Source organism: Macaca nemestrina, unplaced genomic scaffold (genome assembly GCF_043159975.1).
Source record: "Macaca nemestrina isolate mMacNem1 unplaced genomic scaffold, mMacNem.hap1 Scaffold_62, whole genome shotgun sequence".
Lineage (NCBI taxonomy): Eukaryota > Metazoa > Chordata > Mammalia > Primates > Cercopithecidae > Macaca > Macaca nemestrina.
In genome coordinates, this window is record NW_027257786.1 from 82,157 (window position 1) to 109,320 (window position 27,164).

General features: G+C 48.9%; 2 long non-coding RNA genes across 2 annotated transcripts in view; both read left to right on the plus strand.

Moving 5' to 3' along the window:
* LOC139361568 (uncharacterized) overlaps nt 1-27,164 on the plus strand; it is a 194,702-nt gene that overhangs the window by 51,537 nt on the left and 116,001 nt on the right. The window lies entirely within an intron of this gene.
* On the plus strand, nt 1,727-25,988 carry LOC139361566 (uncharacterized). The gene is made up of 3 exons (XR_011619118.1): nt 1,727-3,083; nt 24,924-25,041; nt 25,766-25,988. It is a non-coding gene; the product is annotated as an uncharacterized lncRNA (long non-coding RNA).

The window sequence follows — 27,164 nt, forward strand, 5'->3', positions numbered from 1 at the left end:
CCCTCCTCTCTCCCTCCCTCTCCCCTCCTCTCTCCCTCCTTCCCCCCTCCTTCTTCCTATCTTCTCTCACCTTTCTCCCCCCACCTTCTCTCCTGGACAAGGGGCAGAAGAAAGGAGACCTCCGGAATCTTCTGCTTCATCCAAGCAGCTTGGGGGCAGCATCAACAGCTGCAATTTGGCTGCCCCAGCAGGTGCCTCAGGGCAGCCTTTCTAATGGGAATCCTGGAATCATGTCTTTCCTTAATGTGTCCTAAAGGCTGGAGGACATGAAGTGAAACAATGCTCCATGCTCAGTCCTGTGATTTTGTGTAATTATTGGACTTACTTTGAAATTAAACTAAATGATACCCAAGGTAGAGCATGAAAAAAAAGAAAAAACAGGCTATGGTGTTTGAAAAACAAACAAAACCGTTTGGTTTGTTGGTTTGTTCTTAGACCTTCACAGGCTCCTAGGTCACACGTTTCAGTTTCTTAGCAAGTGGCATTCTCTGCAGAAGCTGTGTCAGTCTCTGTTTGATGATGTCAGCCACAGCAGAAAGAAGCACTCCGTAGGCCCCGTGCTCAGCACCTTGGCGTGAGCTCCTGCCATCTTCTGTTCATGCTCATCACAGCTCTGTGCAGTGGGCATCCTCCTGATCCCTGTGGGAGGATGGAGGATGGAGGCGGAAGGGTGAGTGATGGCAGGATCACATGAGGGGTCTCTCCCGAGGTAGGGAGGGGAACTGGCCCAGGACCTTAGTGCCCATCGCATCCTTCTTCCTCCTTCTCTGCCTCTCTGTGACTGTTTGACTCAGGCTGCAGGGACAGACATGAGTATGTGCAGAGCCTGTGTGCATCCCTGGGAATGTGTACTCATATTGGCAGGGAGGGATGTGAGTGTGTACAGAGCGTGTGTGCACACCTTGGCGGTGTATGCCGGCGTTGGCAGGGACAGATGTGAGCGCGTATGGAATGTGTGTGCACACCTTGGGGATGTGTACTGGCATTGGCAGGGACAGATGTGTACAGAGCGTGTGTGCACACCTCGGGGTGTATGCTGTTGTTGGCATGGACAGACGTGAGCGTGTACAGACCGTGTGTGCACACCTGGGGGTGTGTGCTGGTGTTGATAGGGACAGATGTGTACAGAGCGTGTGTGCACACCTGGGGGTGTGTGCTTATGATGTTTTGTAACCGGCAAATACGTGGCCTGTTGCAGCGGGCGGCCCTGCGCCCATGCTGAGCCCGTCAGTGGCCCTCGGGTTGGGGTCTCCATCTGCCCAGACAGCACTCGAGTGGCTTGAGGTTTCAGATTCTTCCTCTACGGATACTTGGGCCTCCTCAGGACCAAACATCAGAACCAGCCAACTGCAAACTACAAGAACGTTCAAATGCATCTTCAGTAGGAAAAACAAAAGCAATTGGAAAAATTTTCCAACGTGACCCCGTGGTTAAGCCGTTAGATACTCCAGCCAACAGATTGAGTCACTTTAAAATTCACACCAATTAAAATGGTTGTGAGAGTTGCAGAGCTTTACCGCTAAACCTTGAAATAATTGAAGCATTCTGCTCCACTTGCTTACAAACTAGAGTTGGGGATACCTTTCAGTCCAAAGTAGCAACCTTCTAAATCCAGCTTAGATGCGAGGCTCCCACTGACACAGGAAGAGACAGTGGCCCTTGATTATTCTCCTGTGTTCAGATACTGTGTCATTTCTTTTTTTCTTTTTTTTTTTTTTTTTTGTATCCTGATCATCACTTCTGCTTTTCCAATTCAAACTAAAGGGAGTTTAGTTCTGTTTTGGAGAAGCTGTGGTTAGTGGTTTCTTTTCATGGTTTGCTTAATCTCTTAAGTCTGGTGCTTACATTACCCAAATAGACTTTTCTTTAGTACGACAGTGCCATAACCCAGGGCTTCTCCCTCCATATCTTCTCCCCAGGAGGCTCCCTAGGAATGGGTGCTGGAGATCCAGCCCCTCTCCATGTGCCGTTTTCTTTGAGTCCAAGGTAGCTTTGGCTCAGAGAAGAAAAGAGGCCTCCGGGTTAGGTGCCTCTGACTGCTTGCTTGTGAAATGTTTAATGATAAGGCGACTTCCAAACTAATTTACACATTGATAGTTGTAGCTTGAAGTATCACCGCAGTCATAAGAACAAGAAACACTCCCATAAAGTAGATAAGCAGAAAAAAGCCATAGAAGTTTAATAAAGCGCAAATAAAATGGTGTTGTAAGAATGTCCAGTGGGAAATGCTCTCAGTCCAGCCAGATCCAGCTGTGGCGTCAGTCCAGCTGTGGCGTCCTCCTGTAAAAACATTCAGCCACGTGTGGCCCTGATCGCAATCACTACTCTGAATTGTGATCCAGAATGTTGTTGGGGGCCGATGCCGGGACTGTTCCAGCAGTTGAGTCTGATTGGGCGTCACGGTGGTGATGTGCTTAGCGCGGCCAGCTGGGCTGAGTGGTGGCCACCCGTGCACTCGCCACGTGCAGCCGTTATTCTGGTGATGGGGTTGCATGCGGCGCGGCTTGTCCACCTGGGCAATTAAAGTACTGGGAACCCAACCGCGGGCGGGTGCCTCCCGACATGGGAGCTGTCTTTTTTATCCAGGGCCCTGTGGCGCTGCAGACCCCTGCCGCCAGTCTGAGCTCACAAGGAGGTACCGGAGGGCTCTGCTGGGGCATGGAGGTCCCTGAGCAGGTGGTCACTTATTGCTTGTGGAGTGGTCCATGGCCTGTGAGTTTATTCTCGGGGTTTGTGTGGGCGAGGTTAACCAGTTCACAGCTGGGCACTTACCCCTTACACAGGTGACACTAGTTAAAGTGGAATCTATATTAGCTCACACGGGAGTGTGTGAGGAGCTGGGAGGGTGGGGAGGCTTGGCCCTAGCACTAGATCCCGGTCTCCTGACGTTTCTGCGTCTTCCAGTTGAGGGGCCGTCAGAGCCGCTGTGGGTCCTGAAGACAGGGGGTGCCATATGGACCAGGGGATGCAGAAGCCTCTAGAGGCTGCGGGAGGCAAGGAGACGGTCGCTTCCCCAGAGCCAGCCCTGCCGCCACTTCGACGTTAGATGGTGGGACCTGTTTTGGACTCCAGCTTCCAGAAATGTGAGAAAATAAGTCAGTGTTTAGGGCGCTAAATTTGGGGTGATTTAGTGGAGAAATAGAAAACTAGCCCACAAAGGTGCACGCATTGAAATGTGCTCTGTCCAGGTGTTCACAGTGGTGTGAGGGGGATGGCATCGGGGTTCTGGGAACTCTGCAGTTTTACTGAAGGAAGGGGGCTCGCCACGCCTTTCCTCATATAACTGAAGGTATGTATGCCTGCCACACTGCCCAGGAGACAGGGACTAGAATTCTGACTTTATTTCTTATGGGAACCAAGCCACAGTCAGAACACGGTGAGGGCCGAGACGAGCTTCCTACAGCCTGAACTGGGAAGAGGAATCGCAAGTAGTTTGTGTTTTTCTACACAGACCTGTCCTTTTCAGGTTTTGTTAAGTTTTGGAAAAAGGGAGAAGCCAGGCACACCTCGGCGAGGGACAGTGTTTCTGGAGGTGGTGCGGCTTCAGCCTGAACGTGGCCGTGTGGTTGGGAGGCTCAGAAACTGCCCTCCAAGGGCTCTCATCTATTCCTTATTGCAGTAATACCTTGTTTACAGAAATCCACAGAAATTACAGTGTGGGAGGCTTCTGGTCTGGATGGGTTTGGACCGAGGTCACGGGGTGTTGTCCCAAGTGCTAATCCTGATCTGGCAGAGGCTCTGTTCCCAAACAATTATTCCACAGTTTCAGAGCCTATATCTGAGTGATAGTCTTTTAACTTTGTTGCATAAAAGGAAACAAAGTATGTCTTGAGGGTCCAAAAATCCATGTGGTAATCATGGCTGTAAACTCATACCTGGGGCTTTGGGATGGAGTGAAAACCACCGTCACCTGGCGTGGACGCTGCGTGGTATTTTTAGCGTGGCGGCCTGCTCGTGCCTTGAACTCTATCTGCAGTGTGAGCAACAGCTGTGCATTTGAGAAATGTGGACAGGTCAGCTTGCTCCTCCAGGGGCCTGCAGGCATCCGGGTGAGGGGCCTGGGATGAGGCCACATCAGTGGGAAGGAGCTTGGTTGTGTCAGCAGATCTGTCTGTCTCTACAGGCCCGCAAGCCAGCCAGAACCCAGTTTTCCTTTGGTCATCTAATGCCAGAAAAAAACCTGTTTCTTAGAGATTCTCATAATTTATATTAATGAACCATTTCACCGTACATAAAATGTTATAAATGCATGAGGCTTTACAACTTGGCAGATGTGTAACTCACATGTCGTTGTATCAAACTGTTGAAGATATTTGTTTCACTTGAAGGTTTTTAACATTTTATGTGCAAAGCAAATGCCAGTAGCATTTTGCAGGAGTATTTTGGAATTTTAAACACAGTGGGATAGTGCTGGGTCTCTGGGATACTGGTGAGGTGGACGTGACCTCAAGCTCTTGTAGCTTGCAAGCAGGATTGCTAAATTGTCACAAGTGCAGTGCTGGAAAGTCAAAGTGGATTTCTGTAAATGAGGTATTAGTGCAATAAGGAACAGATGAGTGCCCGTGGAGGGCGGTTTCTGAGCCTCCCAGACACCCCAGGAGGAAGCGGGGGACGGGGGCAGTTACCCACCAGAACCTGGACGGTGAAGCTGGGTTTGCTGGTGGCCCTGCTTGGCAGGTCATTACGTGCAATAAGAAACAGGTGAGTGCCCTTGAGAGCGGTTTCTCGGCCCCCTTCAGAACCGCAAGTGGAAGACGCTCCAAGGTGGGGGGTGGGGGGTGGGGGTTCGGTTAATCCACAGGAGCCTGGATGGTGGAGCTGGGTTTGCTGGTGGTCCTGTGTGGCATGTCATTACATGCACTAAGGAACAGGTGACTGCCCTTGAGGGCGGTTTCTCGGCCTGCTTCGGAACTGCAAGTGGAAGACGCCCCAAAGTGAGGGGGGGCTGGTGGTCGGTTATCTAGTGGGGCCGGATTTGCTGGTGGCCGCTGCGTGGCAGGTCACTGCGTGGAGCGATGGGAGGGGAGTGGAGTGGGAATAGAGGATGCACCCTCCACAGCTACTGCTGGGAGTTGGCTGTGGTAGCAGAAGGGGCATAGAGGGATTCCCATCAGGGGCAACACGACTGGGGTCCCACGTGTGGTGGATGCTGAGGTGTGGCTATATGTAATCTCAGTCTGCACAGCCGTCCTGGTGAGTGGGTTCAGTTACCTTCCCATCTCACATTTGAGAAATCTCGGGGGCTCACATCACAGCTAGGTGGGTTGGAACTAATGTCTCAGGCAGGACGTTGGCCCCAGAGCCCAAATCTTACCCGCCCCCGCTCTTTTCAGTCCACCAAGCTTGTAGAGAGGGTTGTGTGGTGGTGGGTGGCGGCTGAGAAACCAACACAGTAGAAGGCGGGGAGGAACTAAACCAGGCAGGAGACACAGGCAGTGCTTGGGAGGTCTGCACGGGGTGTGGGTGTGGGAGACACCTCTGGGCCAGTGAACCCCGTTCTGTGCTCCTGGCTTGCCCAACCTTGGCCCTCAGCCACATGCTGCATGCTTTAGGTGAAATCTCAGTCGCTCGTGTGGTGCGGGCATCTTTTCTCCCTGGCTTTGCCTCTCTTTAGATCACGGAGTCTCAGTGGGGATGACGGGGCGGATGGTTGTCTGTGGAATTTGCCCTCCACCTCCCCATCCTTGTCCTGTCCTGTCTGGCCTGTTACCTGAATCTGTCTCTTCAGAGCCTGCAAATGAGTGGAGGCCACGACAGCCTCTCGCTGACCGACCTCTCAAACTTTTATTCATCAGAATAGTGTTAAATGCCGATTCCTAGGCACCCCCCTTGGACTCTACGCCTGCCTAGCATGGGTACTTTGGGGGAAGGTACAGAGGATTGCTGGGCTGTTCCAGGGGGGAATTTGCATTGTTGAATGTCTATTGTGTTCCTTCCAGCACTCTACTTTCCACGCACACCTGGCATTAAACCTGGAAGACCTCTGGGTGCTGTGCTGGTGAGGAAGCCCCGGCTGGACGAGGGGCTGCTGGGGCTCGGACTTGATTCCTGGGCTGGGGGCTGCGAGCTTATTCTCTTCAGTGGGTCTGCTGATGGGATGCCCTGAGAAGTCCTGCTGTGCACTCAGGGGAAGGTGCAGAGACAGGCTCAGAAAAGACAGACCATGGATTTAAAAATTCCTACTGGAAAATCTTTCATGAGCAAAGTAATTTGCATCTAACTGAAGACAATCATTGCTTGAATAATTGGTTTGTTTACAAAGTTGGTCCTATGAACAGATTAAAGTTTTCATTCATGCCTTATCTATAATGTGAATAGGAGCTATTACCGCAACTTAAATTAGCTTTAAATTTCATATCAGATTGCAGTCCAGATTACAAACGGCTGCTTGATAATCTAATTTATAAAACGGAGGAATTTAGTGCTTGGAACCCAGAGTGAAGGGAACAGAATTGCTTTGGTTTCTCAAAAGGGTGTTGACTGAGTGGTGACCTGGGGTGAAGAGAAGTGGCTAGAGTCATTACACTCGAGGAGATGATCTGCCCCCGCCTTTCTCAGCTGTCTTCTGGACAAAACAAAGGGTGATAAATGGAAAAAATTCAGCACTGAGTTCGTCTATGCCCTGAGCTTCTCATACAGTCATTAATGGGCTGTATCTGTGAAGCCTCCATACAGGCACAAAGGAATTAGGCTAGAGTAAGGCGGCCGGCGACCTCTGGCGTCTGGACCGCGTGTCACTTCCTAAAGCCCTTTTGGGTGAAATGACAGTGGCAATGTCGTTGTTCGGAGGAGTGTAATCTCACGTATGAGATGCAGATTTTAAATGATGCAGATTTTAAACACCAAAGTCAGGAAGCTTGGTGGGAGTGGCTGTCTTCCAAGTGGTTTTCTGTGCTGCCATGGATGAGGCGTGGATGTGTCATCTGTTGGTGAGATCCACTGGTGAAGGGGCTAAGCAAACCATGGAGGTCGGGGGTGTGAAGCTGCATCTCTTCTGGCATCCCAAGTAAATACCTGGGATCCCATCTCCAGCCTTTCAAAGGACACAGACGAATATAAAATGCAGATGGGAGAGTTCATAATTTGGGCATCTCTGTTCTTTTGAAATCAAAGTGCAAAGAAAAAGTTTTGCCTTGAGGTCTTAACCCATACTTGTTTTTCTCCTGAGGTTTTAAGATTTTCTTAACTGCTTTTCTCTCCCCCAATCCTTGAGGAAGTTCTATCTTCATATCTTCTTAAAAGGTATGGTTAAAAGATATGGTTAAATTCAACACTGAAATATAAAAACATGCTTTCATATTTTTCTTGAAACTGATGTATCTGACATTGGTGAAGAACTAACTGGGAGTATTGGTTTATTTTTATTTTTTTGAGACAGTCTTGCTGTGTTGCCCAGGCTGGAATGCAGTGGCACGATCTTGGCTCACTGCAGCCTCACCTCTTGGTTCACGCCATTCTCCTGCCTCAGCCTCCTGAGTAGCTGGGATTATAAGTGCCTGCCACCATGGCTGGTTCATTTTTGTATTAGTAGAGACGGGGTTTCAACATGTTGGCCAGGCTGGTCTTGAACTCCTGACCTCAGGTGATTCGCTCACCTTGGCCTCCCAAAGTGCTGGGATTACAGGCAAGAGCCACCACACTCGGCCTGGGATATTCTTGATTATAATTGTAACATATCCCTTTAATAAAAACAAAACAGAACAACAACAACAACAAAACAGCTGTCTGAAAAGTCTCGAAATTAAAGAGCTCACTTGGACAGGGATTTGGACACCAGTTGAATGGCCCAGCACACCATAGTTACATGGGCCACTCGGCCTGTTAGGTCCTTAGGGTATTTGAAGTCATATGGATATTTGCATTTCTGCCTCTGGATATCGTGTTAGTATTCGGCTAGTGTTTGAGGGCCAGGCTCAGATCCGGGAAAACAAGAGCCCCTGCCCTCACGGCACTTCTCTTCCATGTGTGTGTGTTAGGAAAATAGAAAGCATAAGATATTTTTTTCAATGAGCTGGGAAGATGGAAAAACAAGCTTAAGATGTTTACTTGTTCAGAAGAAGGGAAGTGCAAGGAACACTCAGCTTTGTTGCTGCTGAAGGAGGCCCCTGGTGGAGGCTGTTTCAGAGGTGGGGTTTCTCTGAGAAAGGTGGTAAGAGGCCAATAGGATGCCCCATCTGGTTTGCCAGAGATGGGGAAAGTTAGTATCCCCAAAACAGCTTCAGCATTCTGGCAAAGCTTTGGAAAACCAGCTACGGTGTAGGACCTTGTTGGCCGCTGGGTAGAAGGAAAACATTGCTGGTCCTGAGGACTGTACTGTTGTTCCACTGCTATAAAGAACTATCTGAGGCTGGGTAATAAGGAAAAAAAATGTTTAATCGGCATACAGTTCTGTGGGTTGTACAGGCTTCTACATCTGGGGAAACTTACAATCAGAGTGGAAGGTGAAGGGGAGGCCGGCATGTCTTCACATGGCTGGAAGGGGAGAGAGAGTGAATGGGAAGGTGCCATGCACCTCCAAACAACCAGATCTCAGGAGAACTATCATGAGGACAGCGCTTGGGGGATTGTGCTAAACCATTAGAAACCACCCCCATGAGTCAATCACCTCCCACCAGGGCTCACCTCCAACATAGGGTTAGAGTTCAGCATGAGATTTGGGTGGGGACACACAGCCACACAATGTCAGGCTTCCCATTCTTCTCCTGCACGTGCTTCGCAAATGGTTCTGTCATTGGTTTTTGTTTCTGTTGATACATAATATACGTACATATTTTCAGAGTGCATGTGATACCTTGATTCACCCCTATATTGATGAAATCTGTGTACTTGGGATGTCTTTCACTTTAAATAGTTTCTTTTCCTTGTGCTGGTTATGTTAAGTTATTCTCTCCTAGCTGTTTTGAAATACACAGTAGATGACCCACTGCCATCCCCCTGCTGATTTATCAATAGTAGGTCTCGTGTTCCCATTAGGCTGTGTGTTTGTGCACATTACCAGCCTCTGCCCATCCTGCTTATGAGTGGGCTCTGCTGGGCCCTGTTGACCACCTACTTTTGGCCTCCATGAGATCTGCTCTCAGCTCCTGCTTATGCGCCGTTTCCTTGCTTGACTCGTTTGCTTAACGTAATGTCCTCCAACTCCATCCATGCTGCCGCGGATGACAGGGCTCTCCGCTGTGTGGTGGAGTATTGCTCCTGTGTGTGTTCGGGCCACGTTCCCTTCATCCCCTGTTGACGGGCACTCAGGTGATTCCAGACTTTGGCTACTGTGGATGGAAGCTGAGAGCAGTCACTGGCTTTATACTCGGGGGACGTGAGCCACTTTGATGTTCTCAAGCAGCCTATCCCCAAAGCCCTCCGTAGAATGCCGCATTCGTTTGTACTCATGGCTTCTTCCACTAGGATGAACAGCTGGGAAGGGGCTTTGAGTGAATGCTTGGGTTTCTGTCTTTAATTGGTACCCAGCTACACTGGCCAAGTAGGGGTCCCAGTGACCCTGGACACTACCTCACATAAGGTCCAAAGATGCAGTTAGGTTCTTTTTTTAACACGCGGTGGCTCACGCCTGTAATCCCAGCACTTTGGGAGGCCGAGGCGGGCGGATCACAAGGTCAGGAGATCGAGACCACGGTGAAACCCTGTCTCTACTAAAAATACAAAAAATTAGCCGGGCGCGCTTGTGGGCACCTGTAGTCCCAGCTACTCGGGAGGCTGAGGCAGGAGAATGGCGTGAACCCGGGAGGCGGAGCTTGCAGTGAGCCGAGATCGCGCCACTGCACTCCAGCCTGAGCTGGGCGACAGAGCGAGACTCCGTCTCAAAAAAAAAAAAAAAAAAAAAAAAAAAAAATGCTTTTGACCTGGGTAAGCTATGGCATTATCAGTTAGAGTTTTTTCATATTGGAAAGGTGTATATTTTATTTTCTAAGAAGGAAAGAAATCCTCTTAAATACTCTAACCACAGATTAAATCATGTCAAGGAAAGAGGTACTATTTTGGGGGAAAATGACCCCTTCATGTCAAAGATCAAGGAGATGACTTACATTGTTTAATTGAGTTAATTATGAAATCTTAAGTGGTTTTAAGAAGATGAGCTGTGGCTCCTACAAGACATGAGACTGATACTGATTTAATGTTAGTCAGCCCTGACAGAATGTGGCTAATATTTAAAGCTTGCTCCAGTATTGCTTGATAGATTGTAAGTTAATGTAAAGATCTGTTTGACGCTTTTATTTTACAAAATATTATTGAGAAAAAGTTTGACAGCCAAGGAACGGCCTTCAACCAATTTCTTCCTAATTTCTATCACCAGAAAATTTTGTCCTGTTAATTCCAGAATTTACTTTTGGAAAGTTCCCGTAAGGAGAGCAGAGGTATTGGTGGTTGAATGGTGACTTGAATTTAGGTGAAGATCGTTAAATATTTCATAGTCATGTTTGTCTTGGTGGTTTTAGCAATTTTATATTAAACTTAGAACTGTGAGTCAAACCAAATGTGTTCTTTTGCTTTTGTGATACTCCTTTGTATGACTATACTGGTAAAGAATGATAAAATGTGTATTGGGTATTTTTTCTGTGTAGATATTAGGATTTTTAGGGGAACAAATTAATCATTCTTCTAATATACACTGCTGTGTGTTGGGTCCTTTGTATATTAGTTGAATCACTCTAATGAGGACCACTTGAAAGTCTGTTTCTATAGCAGATGTTTTATATGTTGACTTGTGTTATGCAAAATCCTTCATCCTCTAAGAAGACTAAGCAATGGGTTGGAGGAGAGATTTAATCACCCATTAGGTCTATTCCGAATGCTCAGAATTGAATGCAAGTACTAATTATGTTTTTGAAGTGAGGTGTGTGTGTGGTGGACTCCTTTTTAGGTCATGGGAGGGAGGTAAAGCAAAGATGAGATTTGCTGATGAACATTTGTGCATATGCTAGTAGAGAAGTCATATGACTTGACTGCACCTGCGTACTCTGATTTTGGTTTCGTTAGTGTCCGTAGCCACAAGCCTCAACTGCCTCTGGGACCCACCCTGAGGGGCTGTGGTGAGGGTTATTACAGAGTCGTGCGTCTTAGTGAAGGGCACAAACGGCCTTGTGGGCCTACTTTGGCTTTGTTTGAACGTCTAGATTGTTAAACTAAGTTTAACATTTTGAGGATTATAAATTGTGATTCTTGTCTAAGAAGAGGTTTCTGTTGTCTCTGAAGACAGGAGCCCCAATACAGATGGTCCCTGGCTCCCAATTGTTACATATCTGATTTTTTTTTTCAACCTTGTGATGGTGTGAACTAGTCACACTCAGTGCATTGTTTGGCCCAAGATGGGCTGCCTCTGGATGAACCCGTTGTAAGTTGAAACTATGATGTCAAATGCACTTTCTATTTAGGATATTTTCAGCTTACGCTGGGTTTATTGGAACAGTTTCATCCCATGGTAAGTCAGGGAGCATATGTGCTCATAAAAGTGGAGACAATCTCATAGATACCGTGAGATATAATGTCTCTGATGTTATAGAGATACGATGAAAACAATCAAGTGGGACTTGGAAGCCTTGGAGGGACTCACATGGGCGGCTCCTGGAATGCAATCTTGAGCGCCACTGGCTTCTGGATGTGACATCTGTACCTTCTGCTTAGCCCAGTGTTATCGGCTGCTCTCGAGGGCAGAGAGGTCCAGCGTTCCTGTGTTTAGGTATTTGAGCTGCCTTAAGAGGCTAGGTCAATTCTCACTGGTGTCTTCAGGGCTTTAGGCCTTCTGAACAAGCAGGAGGAAGCACGACTTTGTAGAGCTTTGGAAATCTCAACGGACTTCAGGGCCATCCCCTTTGGCAGGAGAGAGCCCCACTGGAGGCGAGCAGGGTGCCGTGCGGGCCTCTGCTGGGCCCAGGCATGTACGGACGTTGTGAGGGCCACAGGACACAGATCGGTCTTGGTTCACAACTGGTGTCGATGGCCACGCAGCATTTCTGCCAGGTACATGAGTGCGGGGACTTGGGTTTTGGGGTGTGCGTCCTGGTTGCCTAGTTGCTTGGAAGACCCCCATTCAGACCCCAGCCTGAGTCACCGTGACAGGCCTCCTGCTTCACACGCCACACGGAAGCCGTGGCGTCGGTCACTGACGTCCACCAGCTGTCAGATGTGCGTGTGTATCTTCCTTGGTCTCGGGATGTGTCTTGTTTTGAGGTTATAGTAAACGTTCTTTACAAGGGGTTTTGGATTTTTTATGTTGTTTGCAAGGAGGCAGCAGGGAGTGCTTGAGCAATGAGATCCCCTTTCCAACCAATACAATTTCAGATCCCAGCAGGTAATTTAGGCAGCGGAGCTGTGGGATCACCGTTCCAACCAATGAGAATTCAGATCCCAGGAGGTAATGACGGCAGCGGGGCGGGTGGCAGAACCCTGAACTGTGGCTGTTTCTGGTGTCTTGCCCCGCGGACAGAGCGTGCTGGGGCCTCTGTGGGGTGAGTGGAGCGCATGAGCTGGGTGCTGCTGGGCCCTGGCTGGCTCCCCAGCCCGTGGTTTATGCAGGACTCGTTAGACAACTTGGAACCCAGAAAGCAGCACGAGGAGAACGGGATTGTGCCTTTCTGGATCCTTGGTGCTTCCCAGTCTCAGACACTGAGTAGGCTCTGAGGGGTCTCGCCGGGAAGACTTGCACAGTCGGCCCCCAGGATGGAGTGGGGCTGCAGCGGGTCTTGCAGGAGCTGGAAGTGGGGGTGAGTGTCTCGCAAGCGGGACCTTTCAAGTGGGCCCAGCAGGATGCATCTGTGGAAATCGTGCCACCTAACGCAGGGCTGCGGCCAGCAGGACCTGAAAGGCTACAGCGGGCTGTGTTTCTGCTCTCTCTCTCGAGTCTCTGCACGGTTTTCCTTGGTTTTTGTCTGTTTGGAGGACGCTTCCCCCTTTCTTGCGCTTACCTAGCCTTCTGAGCTTCTCTGTTGAGTATGACAAAGCCCTGAGAAGGCATTTTTATCGCATAATTGTGTTATCCTGGTGGCTGGATAAATGACCTGCAAATGTGGGTGACTCAGGAGCTCTGAGGGTGTTCAATATCCAAGACAGAGGTGGGAAGGAAATGTTCAGGCAGGCATCAGAGGATCTGTTCTCTGCTTTACACTGGGGCCCTGGTTTGCTGACAGTCTTCACACTCGATCCAAAATGGGGGATAATGAAGTCTCACGGATTCGGCTTCAGCTGAGAGCTGCCTCCAGCACAGTCTTGTGTGAGTAACAGTTTCTGTGTTTGGTGCGAAGGGCGGGCGTCAGTCAGTTGATCTTATTTGTGGTGGTGCTTATGGTGGGTTTTCCGTAAGGAATGTAGACTTTATTAGCTTTGGCAAGGGAATCCTGAGTGATAAATTGGAAGAATGTCTCAGGAAATTCTGGAACCTGCAGTGAATCTGGAATCTGTATGAAATTGAGATTTGGATTCTCACGATTTCCTAATGCTACCCCGAAACCCAGTAGTTGAGACAGTCGTAGAGCTTCAGTTGTGCTGCCCCGGTTCCCCATTTTAAAAGGAACACGTTGCTTTCCTCTAGAATGTTCTGAGCTCTGAGTGCTGCCGGCAGAGTGACCAGCTCTCTGCATCAGAGGGGAAGCCAGGGCTGCGTTCACGGCGTCGCGGCAGCCGGGAGCTGACCCTGGACCTCAGGCACGTGTGATGCTGACCATTTTCTGTAAACTCCAAGGGTGTAGTGGTCTCCTTGGCCGCTTACAGTCTTCTGAAGCTTTTGATGTGTCTGCACTTTGTAGATTTTTCAGAAGTAGACAGCCTTTTCCCACACCCTTGGGCTGAGTTTCGTCAGAGGCTGGTGTGTGGGAAGCACCACACCCACATTCTGACAGGGAAGACTCTGGTGCCCAACTGAGGTCAGAGTGGAAATTTGTTCTTCCTTCCCTCCAGTCTGGTCCAGCTGCTCCCTGCTTGGCCAGAAGAAAATCATGCTTATTCAAGTCGTAGGCAAACCCCCGAAGTCAAACATTTGTCTTTTTTCTTTAATATGCCCATTTAGTTTATATGGAATGATAGCTAGAGAAATGCCTTTTAGGGGAAAATTAATTTCCTTAATTACAGAGAACTTTTTGGATAAAAATCAGGAGGCTATTTTGTAATAAGATCTAGTTAAATACTACAGTGGAAAGCTCCTTATATTTGATCTTACACTTGGGCCCTGTGTGCGTGTCCGCATGCTCGTGCTCATGACGCCAGGCGCAGATGTGAACTACAGGCACAGTACATACTTTCTGGTTGCTTCTTTGAACGTCTTATTGCTTGACCTCTCCGACTCAAATGTTGAGTTATGTTGATTCTGTTCAGAATGTTTATCCCTCCGTCTAGGGTCGAGTCGTCTTTCAGGGAGGAACCGTCTTCCTCATCTCTGTCTCCTACAGTATTGTATATTTAATAGTCAAATATTTATAGGTTACAAGGGTGACTGATCTGTTCATTAGGAGGAAAACAATGCCAATTTTCACATCATTAGAATGGACTTGTTAAATGATTGTTAGTATAATGAAGTTTCCATGGCAAAAGAGGCTTTGCAGATGTGAGTGTAACGGACAGTGAGATGGGGGAGGACCCTGGGTTGTCCAGGTGGGTCCAGTGTCTTCACATGTGCCTTTTGAGAAGGCAGTACGAGGGTCTGCCTCAGAGGAGGAGACCTGAGGACGAGATAGAGGCCAGAGGGCTGTGGGGGTGAGGGCGAGTGTGGGGCAGGGGCAGGGTCCGGAGGGGTGCAGGGCTGAGGCCGGGGCAGTGGTAGGAGGGGTGTGGGGCTGTGAGCCAAGCTGCATGGTGGCTTCTATGAATTGGGAGACTCCAGGCAGGAATACAAGCTACTGACCCCTTGACTTCAGCCCTGGGACTCCTGACTTCCAGGGCTGAGAGGAGGTTTGCATTTGTGGTAGTTTGTTGCAGCAGCAATAGGAAGCTAATGCATTGTATCTGTTCTTCACCTCCAAACCTTTGAAAAGTAACCCTGTTGTATTGGCCTTTTGTGTGCCCTAAATTCTAATGAGATGGTTTGTAGGAAATAATGGACACAAACGATGGCAGAACACAAAGTTGGACAGAAGCAGCGTCTTCTGTGGTTCTGTAGTTTGGGTCTGGGAAGTTAGATTTCGGTCAGAGTGTGTGGTCTTGTTCAGCGTATACCTGGAGTACTTGTTCAGAGCTCCTGGGGGAGTGGTCTTTAACACTGTTAGGATTAAAACTCCAAGCACATCAGGGCCAGAGTTCCTGAGTCAGTGTTAGGCGACCTTTGAATAAGAGTTGGCATGTAGAGTCTGCCCACTTTACTAGTATGAAGCAGCAAAATCTTTTTTTTTTTTATTTTTTGAGATGGAGTCTCGTTCTGTCACCTAGACTGGAGTACAGTGGCGAGGCCTCGGCTCACTGCAAACTCCGCCGCCTGTGCTCAAGTGAGTCTCCTGCTTCAGCCTCCAAATTGCATGATTTATTTTCCTGTTTTATATACTTAGTATGTGAAAACTCTGCAAACTTTATTAATACAAATGACATGCCAGAACTTAGGAGAATCTGGCATTTTCCCATGCAAATTAGTAGTGATGTGGAATTCCTGGGCTGATTTGGTTTTATAAGACATGGGGCAGATTCTTTGCCTTATTTCTGTGGAACTAACAATTGTTAATCACCCAGCACTCTTACCTCCCCCAACAGCTCAGGTGAGGGGGGTGTTACCCCCACTGTCGTGATGAGAGGCAGGAGACTGAGGCTTAGATGAGCAGGTGACACATTACTGTCCAGCCCCACCCACCCTGTAGTTTCCTGCCATGGCTCAGCTGTCTTCCTGCAAGAAAGGACAGACACCCTGGTGCTGGGTAGAATTCCTTGTGAACCCCTTTCCATCCTCCAGGGAGTTCTTGCTTTACAGTGGTGGCTCATGGGGAGTCCTCTGGCCCACTGAGAAAGTGACTCATGTTGTGACATTACTGTCTCTGTCCGGCTGCTGTCGATTGGGTGATTTGTAAAGAGACATTTATTGCTCACAGCTCTGGAAGCTGGAAAGTCCAAGGTCAAGGCAGTCCAAGGTCAAGGCACCTGCACATCTGGTGCCCCAGGGCCTGTGGCTCACAGACGGCAGCATCTCAACAGGTGTTGCGTGGCAGCGGTCGTCTCGTCAGAACTCACGTGGTGGAGGAGCAGGAGGGCTCCTCTAGGCCTCCCAACAAGGACACCAACCCCAGTCCTGAGAGCAGGACTTCCCAAAGGCCCCACCTCTTAATGTATCCCGTCGGAGATGGTTTCAGCATGAGGTTTTGGGGACATTCAGGCCAGAGCCATTGCTCTGCTGTGGTGTTAGGGCTGCATGGCATCATTACTGCAGCAGAGCCACAGCTTCTTATCTGCATTTGCTGCAGGAGGAAGACGCAGGTGCCTGTGCAAGTTGGGGTTCGGTGCAAGAAGTGGAGACTCTGGGAATCTTAGCAGGAGGAACTTAAGGGCTTTGAGAACTGACACCTTAGGACTGTAGTTTTCTTCAGACTGTAAAAACCTTGGTGTGTGACAATACTGAACATTGCCTGAGCCCTGTGATCCTGTAAAACAGTGATTGTTAAGACATTCCCCCTCCCCACAACTGTGCCCCCACTTTTACTGCAAGAAGCCCCTTCCCATGTGGCTTAGGCTGACTGGCGGATGACCATTTACCGAGGACAAGACCAGATACAGGCCTTCAAACCCCACTTCTCAGCCTTATAAGTGATTAGCTAAACTGCCTGTTCCCACTGATCAATCACTTCCCACCTTGAAATGGTTCTTCGTGGTGCAGTTGCGACTAGGGGGGTGGACTTGTCTTTGACTGTCGCCTTCCACAGAGGACAGTTAGGGTGGGCAGGAAAGAATTCTCTGCTACAGGTCTGCATTCCTGGCTGTTTCCAGAAGTGGGATTTCTGGTGCCCTGGAGTGTGGGAATGGATTTCTAGTGTCCCAGCTTCAGGTGGAGTTGAAATTGAGTGAGGCAACCCACCACACCCATCTGGAGCCAGGAACTAGAGCCATTTTTAAAGTGGCAGTTTCTCCATAAGATTACCCAAAAAATGCGCTCAGCACGTTTCTTTCTTTCTCATATGCATTTGGCCATCTAAAATGGGAATGGTGGTTTTTTGAAGCATGGATGTAATTTTAAATTTTGAGTATTGTAAACCTTAATGTAGCTTCTTAAAATGTTTGCCTGATTATCTGGAGATTTACTAAACCTTTGGAGTGGTAATAATGAGTTGATCTATATGACTTTGCTTTCTATGATGCAATGAAAGTACTCTAATTAAAACCTCTGCAGTTGGGTCAGCAGGCGATTGGCCAAAACAAATTCTGCTTTTTGGGTTTCTTTAACCAAACAAGGGAGTAGAGTGTAGGCTGAAGTGGCAAATTCATTTCAGAGCACGCCAGAGCCCTCAATGATTCAGCAGCCTTCTCAGGTGAACGTGTAACATGCCGTGAGTCTTGGCAAGCCTGGCTACTGATGTGTGCACGTGACACCACAGAGCCACACCTAGGAAGATGTGGTTTCTGTGACAAGCTTTGGAAAACCAAAGTTCAACTAAATTATCCAACTTTGTTACAGAAAAAGCTTAGACCAGATGGCCAAAGACCTGATTGTTTCATGGTTGAGACATGGTTATAAAATCGCCCTTACTTGGTGCCAATCAGTGTTGGTCCACAGTGATACTCCTCCAACCTCACTGAATAGTTTGGAGACTGATATGAGACTGTGAAAATCTCCTTAAGGTGAAAAGGGCTCTGGGGCACCTGGGAATATCCGCACACCCGTGGCCATTCCCCTGTAAGATGGAAAGGACGGCTGGGTCACGCGGGAGCATCCGCACACCCGTGGCCGTCCTCTTTAAGACGGAAAGGGCTGCTGGGGTGCCCCGCAATATCTGCACACCCGCGGCCATTGTGGCTGTCCCCCTTTCTGCTCAGTCACCTCTGTGTTCCTGCATTCAGGCTTTGGGACACTCATGAACAGCTCGTACCCTGGGCTGGTGAGGAAAGAGTGGGAGGTTGTTCTGAGGCTCTGTCACTGTCTGCCCTGTCATGAGCTGGGCAAGGCAGTGGCAGTGACCCTGGAGGAGTCTGGTCAGTGAGGGCTCCGGCAGGAAGTGCTGAGGCTTGAGGTGGCTCTGCCAGTCGTAACCAAATGTCTTCCCTCTTATTTCCATGATTCCTTCTAGTTCTGCACCTTGCACTGCAGCGTCTCTGTGTATCTATAAATACACATGAGTTACGATACAGGTGTCTCTTTCCCCTCTTTCAGGGGCTGGGCCCAGGGAGTGAAGTGCAAGACCCCCTTACTGCTGGATGCCCACCAGCACGAGGCACTGCCTGCCCTGCTGACGAATGCCTACAGCGAGTCCTGGAAGCCTCCTTCTGAGCACCTGGCCTGTTGACGGTGTATACGGGAGACAACGGAGCTCCCCTTGCCCCACCCTGAGCAGAGACTGGGGAGGCGGCGGCAGCACTGCCCCCGTGGTGCATCCTTGGTGCATAGAGGAAAGTCTGTTTAGCCGGGCGAGGTGGCGGGCGCCTGTAGTCCCAGCTACTCGGGAGGCTGAGGCAGGAGAATGGCGTAAGCCCGGGAGGCGGAGCTTGCAGTGACCTGAGATCCGGCCACTGCACTCCAGCCTGGGCGACAGAGTGCGACTCTGTCTCAAGAAAAAAAAAGAAAAAAAAAAACACAGCCCATCCTCTCAAAAGCAGGGTGACAACCACATTTATTTCTGGAATCTTAAAAAAGGGCCCGTCTCTTTGAGAGAAGAACATGGCATGTATGTGTGTACCTCCTTTGTTTTTTTTTTTTGAGACAGTTTCCCTCTGTCACCCAGGCTGGAGTGCGGTGGTGAGATCTCAGCTCACTGCAAGCTCTGCCTCCCGGGTTCATGCAATTCTCCAGCCTCAGCCTCCCAAGTAGCTGGGACTACAGGTACCCACCACCACGCCTGGCTAATTGTTTGTATTTTTAGTAGAGAGGGGGTTTCACCGTGTTAGCCAGGATGGTCTCGGTTTCCTGATCTCGTGATCTGTCCACTTCGGCCTCCCAAAGTGCTGGGATCATAGGTGTGAGCCACCGCGCTGGGCCGTATGTGTGTACCTCTTTACAAGTCTTGCCCGATCTTTGCATTGAAAAATTATTGAAAACCTTAAGGATGTAACTGACAAGAACTTTATAGGTTTCTCCAAGTAAAAATTTGGAAAAGTTAAGTGAACCCATAATGTGTTTTATTTCTGAGTCCCACACTTGGATTTTTAAATGTGGGCAAAACATCTGTATGTTCTTCAGCCTGATTTCCGTGGAATCGTGAATGAAACGTGCTGAAGTTGCCGTGCGGATTTTGTTATGTGGCGGTGACAAGTGGGGCTGGTCATTAAACAACTGGAGGGATCCCTGTCCTTTCTGTGCTCCTGTTGGACACTAGGCACGTGCTTGGGTGTTTTCTGTGTGTGTGGACAAGATGAGGACAGAATTTCCAGATTCACACGGTGGTATCTTCTCCCTTTTCTGTTAAAACGTGTCTTCTGCTGCTTCTACATAGACCAAGTGTTTCTTCCTCTTGCCTGTCTACAGAAACGCTGTTTAACAAAAACTGCATTGTAAACATGTGAAGCTGAATTCCACATGATAAAGCAGATAGAGATGACTGAGTATACTGTTTTGTGGAAGGAAGGTTTAAAATGATTTTTAGCTTTTTCCCTGAAATAGGGAATACTTTTAACTTTTTCCCTGAGATAGGGAATAATGAAATGGGAAAATAATTAAATTTTCCCATATAATTTAGATTATATTTAATTATTAGATTATTCATGTATTGCAAGGGAAAAAGGAACTAGATCACCCCATGTACCCAAATGAAAATTTAAAGGGTATGGGCGAGTTCATTTGAACTCCTTTAATTTGTTTTTGTTTGTTTGTTTTTGACAGTCTCACTCTGTTTCTCAGGCTGGGTGCAGTAGTACAATGACAGCTCACTGCAACCCCAACCTTCTAGGCTCAAGTGATTCTCCTGCCTCAGCCTCCCCAACTGCTGGGATTTACAGGCGTTAACCACCACACACAGCTTATCACCTCTTGGAGACTAGCTATGAGTTTGGGCATTCACTGAACTATATTTTGGTTAATTCTCAAAGTTTGTCACTGTTTATCTTTAATTTGCTAAAAATCTACATGTATTGTAAAATGAGTTACATTTCCTTAGCATTCACGGATTCCCTGTTAGTGGGGCAGAGACGCAGAAGGGCGGAAGGCATTCGGACATCATCAGGTTTGCAGTTGAGTGCTTTCCCTGAACACACTGGAGCTCTGGGCTCTGTGGCCCCACGGGGGTCCTCTGTCCACTGAGGGGGCCAGGTTACCTGGAAGGTCCCTCCAGCCTCTGCAATTTTGCCCTTTTCAGGTTAACATCTCATCGTTGTCCTGGACAGCACTGCCTTTCGTTCACTGACCCACGAGTGAACAGCTGGTCAGTGGCCAGTGCTGCTTCCTTCAGCTGGGAGGTGGTGAGGTGATAACACTTCCGTGGAAATTGGTTCTTGGTGTATTAAGGGTTCAGTTGTATGTTTATTTTTAATCTGCACCTCTGAATTGGTCTTTTGATTGCAAAGAGATTGCTTACTGGATTTGTTTCTGAATATTTGGTGGATAACAGGAGAACCCTGCTTATCTGTGTGTTCATTTAATGTGTTTTTGCCAGGCATTTATATGGGTGTGTTAGCCCTTAGCCCACTTTCTCTGTGTGGTGGAGTCATTGAAATCATTTATGTGAAGTCTCTCTTCTATTAAGGCCAGAGGACGTGCGGTGGTGTCTCCCTAAACTAGAGGGAAATGGCATTGTTCTGCCCTCCTCCCTGGGAACGCTGGTGTTTCCAGGTCTCTGAACTTGGCTCCCACACTGGGAGAGTGGCTGTGGCTTCTGGAGCCCGTTTTGGGCGGGACTGACTCCTTCATTTGCTTTATTCCCCACCGTCTTTGCTGCTTTGTGACGCAGGGATGAGGGAGTTGGGCCCGGGGGCCTTGCCTGTGCCTGAAGGGCCCGATGCAGAAAACTCCTGGTGGGAAGGATGTTCCTTGAGGGCAGCTTTTGGAGTCTTTTCCTACTTTTAACTAAGAAGCAGCTATTCACATGGTTCTATTCTGCTGGTGTGTTTCAAAATAATTGGTGTAGAGTTGCGAAGATGTCCGAGACACCCATGATCCACTCCGGGCCAGTGCCGGGCATTGTGCTCAGATGCCTTCAGACCACATTCACATGCCAAAGATTCTTGCTTAGTTATTCTAAAACTTACGAGAATCTAAAACGCGAGCCACGGTATGGATTTTCTCTTGAGCCCCCATGACTTTGCCTTGTATTTTGGGCATGAATGACTTCATCAAGGGGAAAGAATTTGAGGAAGGAGCCTCTGAGGCTAGGAGGGGGTGGGAAGGGGCGGGGGGAAGAGGAGGGAAAAGGAGCTGTAGAGGGAGGAACCAGGCTGGGGCTGGGGCGTCTCCCCATGATGCTCCCCCACCCCTGGCGCGAGGCCCCAGGGACTGACTGATTTTCCCACAGGAAATGTGTATAATTGCGTGTCTGTTTTGTGGGCTGGCCATTTGGATTGAGGGAATGTCTGTGTTGTGATTCCTTATTGATTCGAAGGTTGGAAAGGTTTGTGCTCAATACAGGGTCTCTTGGTGCTATGGGAAATGTGATCGCAGCTGCCTTCTGGGTGGGGAGAGCCCTCGAGGCCATCAGTGGTGGCCGGTGTCGGCCTTCGCTTCCCTGGGTGAGCTGCCCTCAGGGTGGGAAGGGAGGTCCTCGGTGGTGGCCGCTGTTGGCCTTCGCCTCCCTGGGTGAGTGCTGCTCCATCCCCGGCTCTCCGACTCCTTGCCTGCACCTTCCTCATTGGAAGCCGTGATCCATCAACTTTGTCCACGCGTGTCCTGCAGACTAGTGCTGACTGCAGGTTCAGGAGTGGTCAGAGGAGGCCAGAGGAGGCCCTCGTGATGCGAAGCTAAACGTTTAATGATGGCGCTGCTGAGTGCATGGGCCACGTCAGCCCAAGAGTCTGAGTAAGAGGAAACCGCGGGGTGGAGGGAAGACTGGACAGATGGGTGCTTTCCTCGGCCCCTGGGAGCACGGCCATGTCCACGCTCAGACCTCCTGGTTTCTCCCATATTTCCATAAACAGCAAGGGAAGGATATGGGGCACCCACGGACCTCAGGGGTATAAGCTGTGTCCTCGCGTGGCCCCAGCTGTGGCCAGTGACGTTATTCTCTTTAACCTCAGGCTTATTTTCTATAAAAACACAAGGGGACAGAAGTAGTTCAAGGGCCTGTAAAGACTTATGTAATTGTTAATAGGCCTACTTTTATGCTTTCTTATGTATTAAGAGCAAATCATGAAACAAACTCATTTCTGTTTGAAGAAATCTTTACTGCTCTCATTTTTGTGGCAAGCAGCATTGATTCTTTGCTTAGTGAGCGTTAGTGCCCTCCTGCCCAGTGCTGCTGCCTGGCGTGTCCTCGCACACACCTCTGTCCATTGGTCTCCGTTCACTTTTCCGCCTAGAATTGTAGGAGGGGCGCTGGGATCTTAGGGCTAGAAAGAAACCCTGAAGACCACTTTTAGGGGCGACTTTTAGTCAGGGCTTCCAGAGAGACAGCCAGCCGGGTGTGCGTGTGTCTCCAGGGCGAGGCCTGCTGCAGGGGCTACAGAGTCCAAGAAGCCCCAGGACCCACAGCCTGCAAGCTATAGTCCTGAGAGAGTGTGGCTTGAAGACTTGAGAAGCGGAGGGTGCAGATCCCACCAGGGTCTGAGGAGCTGAGACCCAGGAGCACGGGCTGCAGAAGACAGATGTCACTGGCCCATCAGCCAGACAGGTGGAGTGAACCCAGTTTTCCCAGCCTTGCTGTTTTACTCGGGCCCTGGGTGGATAGGGTGGTGCCCCCCACACCGGCGAGAATGGGTCTCCACTCAGTCCGGAGACAAACATGCATCTCACACAGAAATAATGCAGAACCAGCCATCTGGGCACCCCGGGCACGCTCAGGTTGATGCACAAAACCAATGCCGCGCGTGACCCTGACATCTGCGTGTTCGCATCACCCCACACACATTGCTCGGTCATCGCCTCGGTGAGTTTGTAAGCTCGTTGTGTGGTTCTGGGGCTCTTTGTCCCTGGTGATGACAGGCTCCCCACTGTCCCAGCTCAGGTATGGAAGGTGATGGCACCAGCGGCTCCTTGTTTCTCAGACACCTGAGTGGGTGCTCTGTGCAGCCAGTTCCACCTGCAGCAGCATCTGTTTCCTATGCCGATTCCATTCGGAGTATGTGCCTCCCTTCTGTTGAGGGTGCAGCCTTCTTGAAGGGAAGAACTGTGTCCTGTTCGCCTATATCTCTTGTGGTGTATCTCATGGCTGAATAAGTAGCTATAGGATACCTCGGTGGCTGAATTATAGGTTCATTGGAAGGAAAATTTTATACTTAGTTTTTCTTTTTGGGATGGAGTTTCACACTCAACGCCCAGGCTGAAGTGCAATGGCACGATCTTGCCTCATTGCAAACTCTCCCTCCCAGGTTCAAGTGATTCTCTTCCCTCAGCCTCCCAAGTAACTGGGGCTACAGGCGTCTGCCACCATGCCTGGCTAATTTTCGTATTTTCGTTAGAGAAGGGATTTCACCATGTTGGCCAGGCTGGTCTTAAACTCTTGACCTCAGGTGATGCACCCACCTCGGCCACCCAAAGTGCTGGGATTACGGCCATGAGCCACCAAACCCAAGAACTTAATACCATTTTTTTTTAAATCATAATGGGCTTGTTAAATGCTTACATTAATGTTTATTTTTAAAAATGTTATCTGTGACCTTTCAGCTTTTCATAGCACTTCTCGTGTGAGTATTTAAAAAAGGCCCTTTAGTCGTGGGGGAGAAGCGGTTATCCCTTTCAGCAGAGGGAGATGGAGGAACAGGCCCTGATGGGTCTGAGCACAGGCAGTCACCCTAACCTTGGTGCTTGCTTAGGTCTATTCTCCGTTCACCGTAGCCGCATCCACTCTCATTGTCAGCTTAAAAATAAGCTTTTTCCTCTTTCTAATCAGAACAGTTAGTTTGTTAACCATCACGTTAAGGTACCGAGAATGATGGCTTTCAGGCCTCAGATATGACACAAGTAATAAATGCAGCTGACTCTGAACAACATAGGTTTTGAGCTTCGAAGGATCACTTATGTTAATTATTTTCCAACCAAACCCTTACTGAAAAATCCTGGCTTTGTGGAGGGTCGACGTTTCCTACATGCGGTTCCATAGGGTGGCCGCGGAGTCCTGTGGATACGTAGATTTGGGTAAACTCGGGGGGTGTTCTGGAATCCATGTCCCTGTGTATACAGAGGGACAACTGCAGCTTTTTAAAAGTTTGTGTCCTGCCTTGTCCTAAAAAGGTTCCAAGGTGGATGCAAAATTATTTCATGTTTTTGGTTTTCTTGGTGGGATATTGATGTTTATTCTTCAGTGTCTAAAACCCTGAGTGAACAGAGTTACCGCTTCAGGAACAAAGCCAGTCTGGAAACACATATTGAGATATCCACCTTTTCTTCATGGTTTCACAAAAGGCCATGATCATATTTTATTCAGTTGAACTGTAGGAAACTGCCGATATTTGCTGTTTTTGGCCTACAAAATGGCAAGTTCGTACGATATTAAAAACAAAGGCTTCCTGGATGGGGAAAATAGGAATCGGTAAGAACCTGAAGTTGTCTGTCATGGCCTCTGAGTCACAGGTAAATAAACCTGCGTGAGGGGAAGTTGGCTGTACAGTATTTTCCTTCTGTTTTGAGACTGTCAGAAAAAGGTCAGTTCCATTGCGTTGGGTCCCTTTGCCTCACCTTTGCTGCAGAGGGGACTTGCCATTATACCTCTTGTTCCCAGTGCCCAGGAGGCTGATGCCGCATAGAAGACCTGCAGGTCGGTGGATGTGAAACAGGCATCGGACACGCTGTGCACCTTGGGACGCATCTGAGAAGTGCGTGCTTGCGGCAGGTCTGAGGTGAGGGCGTGTTCCATCTCCTCTCCCTTGTCTGGCTTTGCAGGCCTTTGAAGTTGGTCCTGGAAAGTGAAATTAGTTAATGCTGATTTAAGCTCCAGGTCAAAGCCGGGGGGCCGAAGAGACCCGCCCTTCACTAGGGGTGTGAAGCATTGGGTCTTCCCATCAGGAGGCAGCAGGGACTCGAGAAAGTCCCACATGCCCTCCAGTTCCCTTATGTTGAAATTTTTTGTACTCGGCCATACCGGGTCAATTTGGGAGGTAAATGGGGGGTTCACATGGGGGTGTGCAGTATTCTTAGGTGTCAGGTGCGAGAGTTGAATTTGTAGAAGCTGTGCAGATAGGAAAGGGCCTGTCAGGGAGTGCTGTTTACATGGAGCAGATTTAACGCGAGGTCTGTGCTCTGCCTGGGTCCGTGTCTGACCGGTGTCTCCCAGTCTGCAACAGGACGTTCACGTGACTTGGCGCCATCGTCCCACTCTGTAGACGTCTGAGGATCTGTGCGCGGCTGCTCTGTGAGAATGAGTTGTGATAATGAACTGAGAAACAGTGAACAAACCCTGAATTGGTTAGCACTGGTTCCACGGCCACTTCTGCCGTGGTTGGAGTCATTCATAATGAAGTGTGCTGGACTCCTATGCAGAGCTCTGAATTTCAGAGGCCCTTTAACTTGGCAGCTAACCAGTCGCTTCCTTCAGAAGACATTTGAGTCCCCTTTACCTACCAGGGTGACCCTGGGAGTTTGAAGATGAGTGAGACAAGCCCTCCGTGTCTTGTGGATTTTACTGTCCAGAGGGGAGACAGATGTGGATGGTGAAGGAGGCCCTATCAGAGGTCAGTGCACGTCAGTTTTATTTCTTCAGTACTTGCTGTGTTCAGGCGGTGCCCCGGGCCATGTGCAGAGCATCTGGGGACCCTGCCCATGGCATCCCAGGCAAAGCTAGCGTCTGCGCCATCTTCATACTTGGCCTGAGTTTTGGGGAAGTACCGAGGATGGCTTCTGCCTTCGCTGGAGAGAGTTGGAAGTCAGGGCAGCCCTCCACAAGGAGATGATCGCCAGCTGATTCCTCAAGAAAGGGAGGTGGTCTCCACATGGGCAGAGCAGGGCAGCATGCACAGACCTGGGTGTGGGGTCTGGGGCATGTGCATCTGAGTGGGGTCTGCTGGGAGACAGCAAGGGTGAGGTGTGAAGGCAGTTGGAATTTACAGGATAAATTATCACTAAGACGATGCTGGGAAAACATAAAATTGGGACTCTCTGGGGTAAACGTGGACTTAAGGTGACCCTGGGCGTGGGTGTTTCAGACTCTGAAGGCAGAGATTTAGGAAATTGGGGCAGAGCTGAGCCCCAGACGAGGATGAAGACCACCCTTGGGATGTTAAATGAGACAGGGGTGGAAACCCAGTGAATGTCCTGGGGTCAGTCCAGCAGGCAGGCAGCAGAGGAGACCGGTGTCCTCAAAGGCCCCTTGGGCCTGCCTCTCAAAGTGCTGGGATGACAGGCATGAGCCACTGCTCCCTGCTGATACTTTTAAAATTTCTAAGCTACTCTCTCTCATACCCACTTCCGTATTTTTTTTTTTTTTAGACCAGGTTTATGGGTATATTTTTTCCAAGGGAATCAAAAAGTTACCTGTTTGAAGTACAAATAACACCGTGTTTAACAACCGAAAATGCCAATTTGCATAGAAGTTTCCAAATGCCCAGTTGGTTTGAGCCTTGCGTTGCAGTGTCACTACCTGCTCTTAAATTTCTACACGATGTATAGATAGCGAGGCAGGGACGGCTCGTACATCTTCAGGTTTCGATTCTACTAACTTGGGCTATATTTTCATTTATTTTGGCACACCTGTGGATGTGGCAAGCAATGCCAGGGTATTTATTTTGAAGCTTGTCCAACAACAGTTGGGAAGATTTTCACATTTTTAGAATTTTCATAGTAATAGTTATAATTTACAAAGAATTTAAAATTGTGTAGTCATTATTGTGTTTTTTTTTCTAGATGTGCCCTGAAACAGGGTTGCTAACTATCATTCTACATCACAGGATTCAGAACAGCACCCTTTTGGAGCAGATGCCTGTAATCGAGGAATTCCGCCTAGTCAGTTCACTTTAAACGTGTTTAA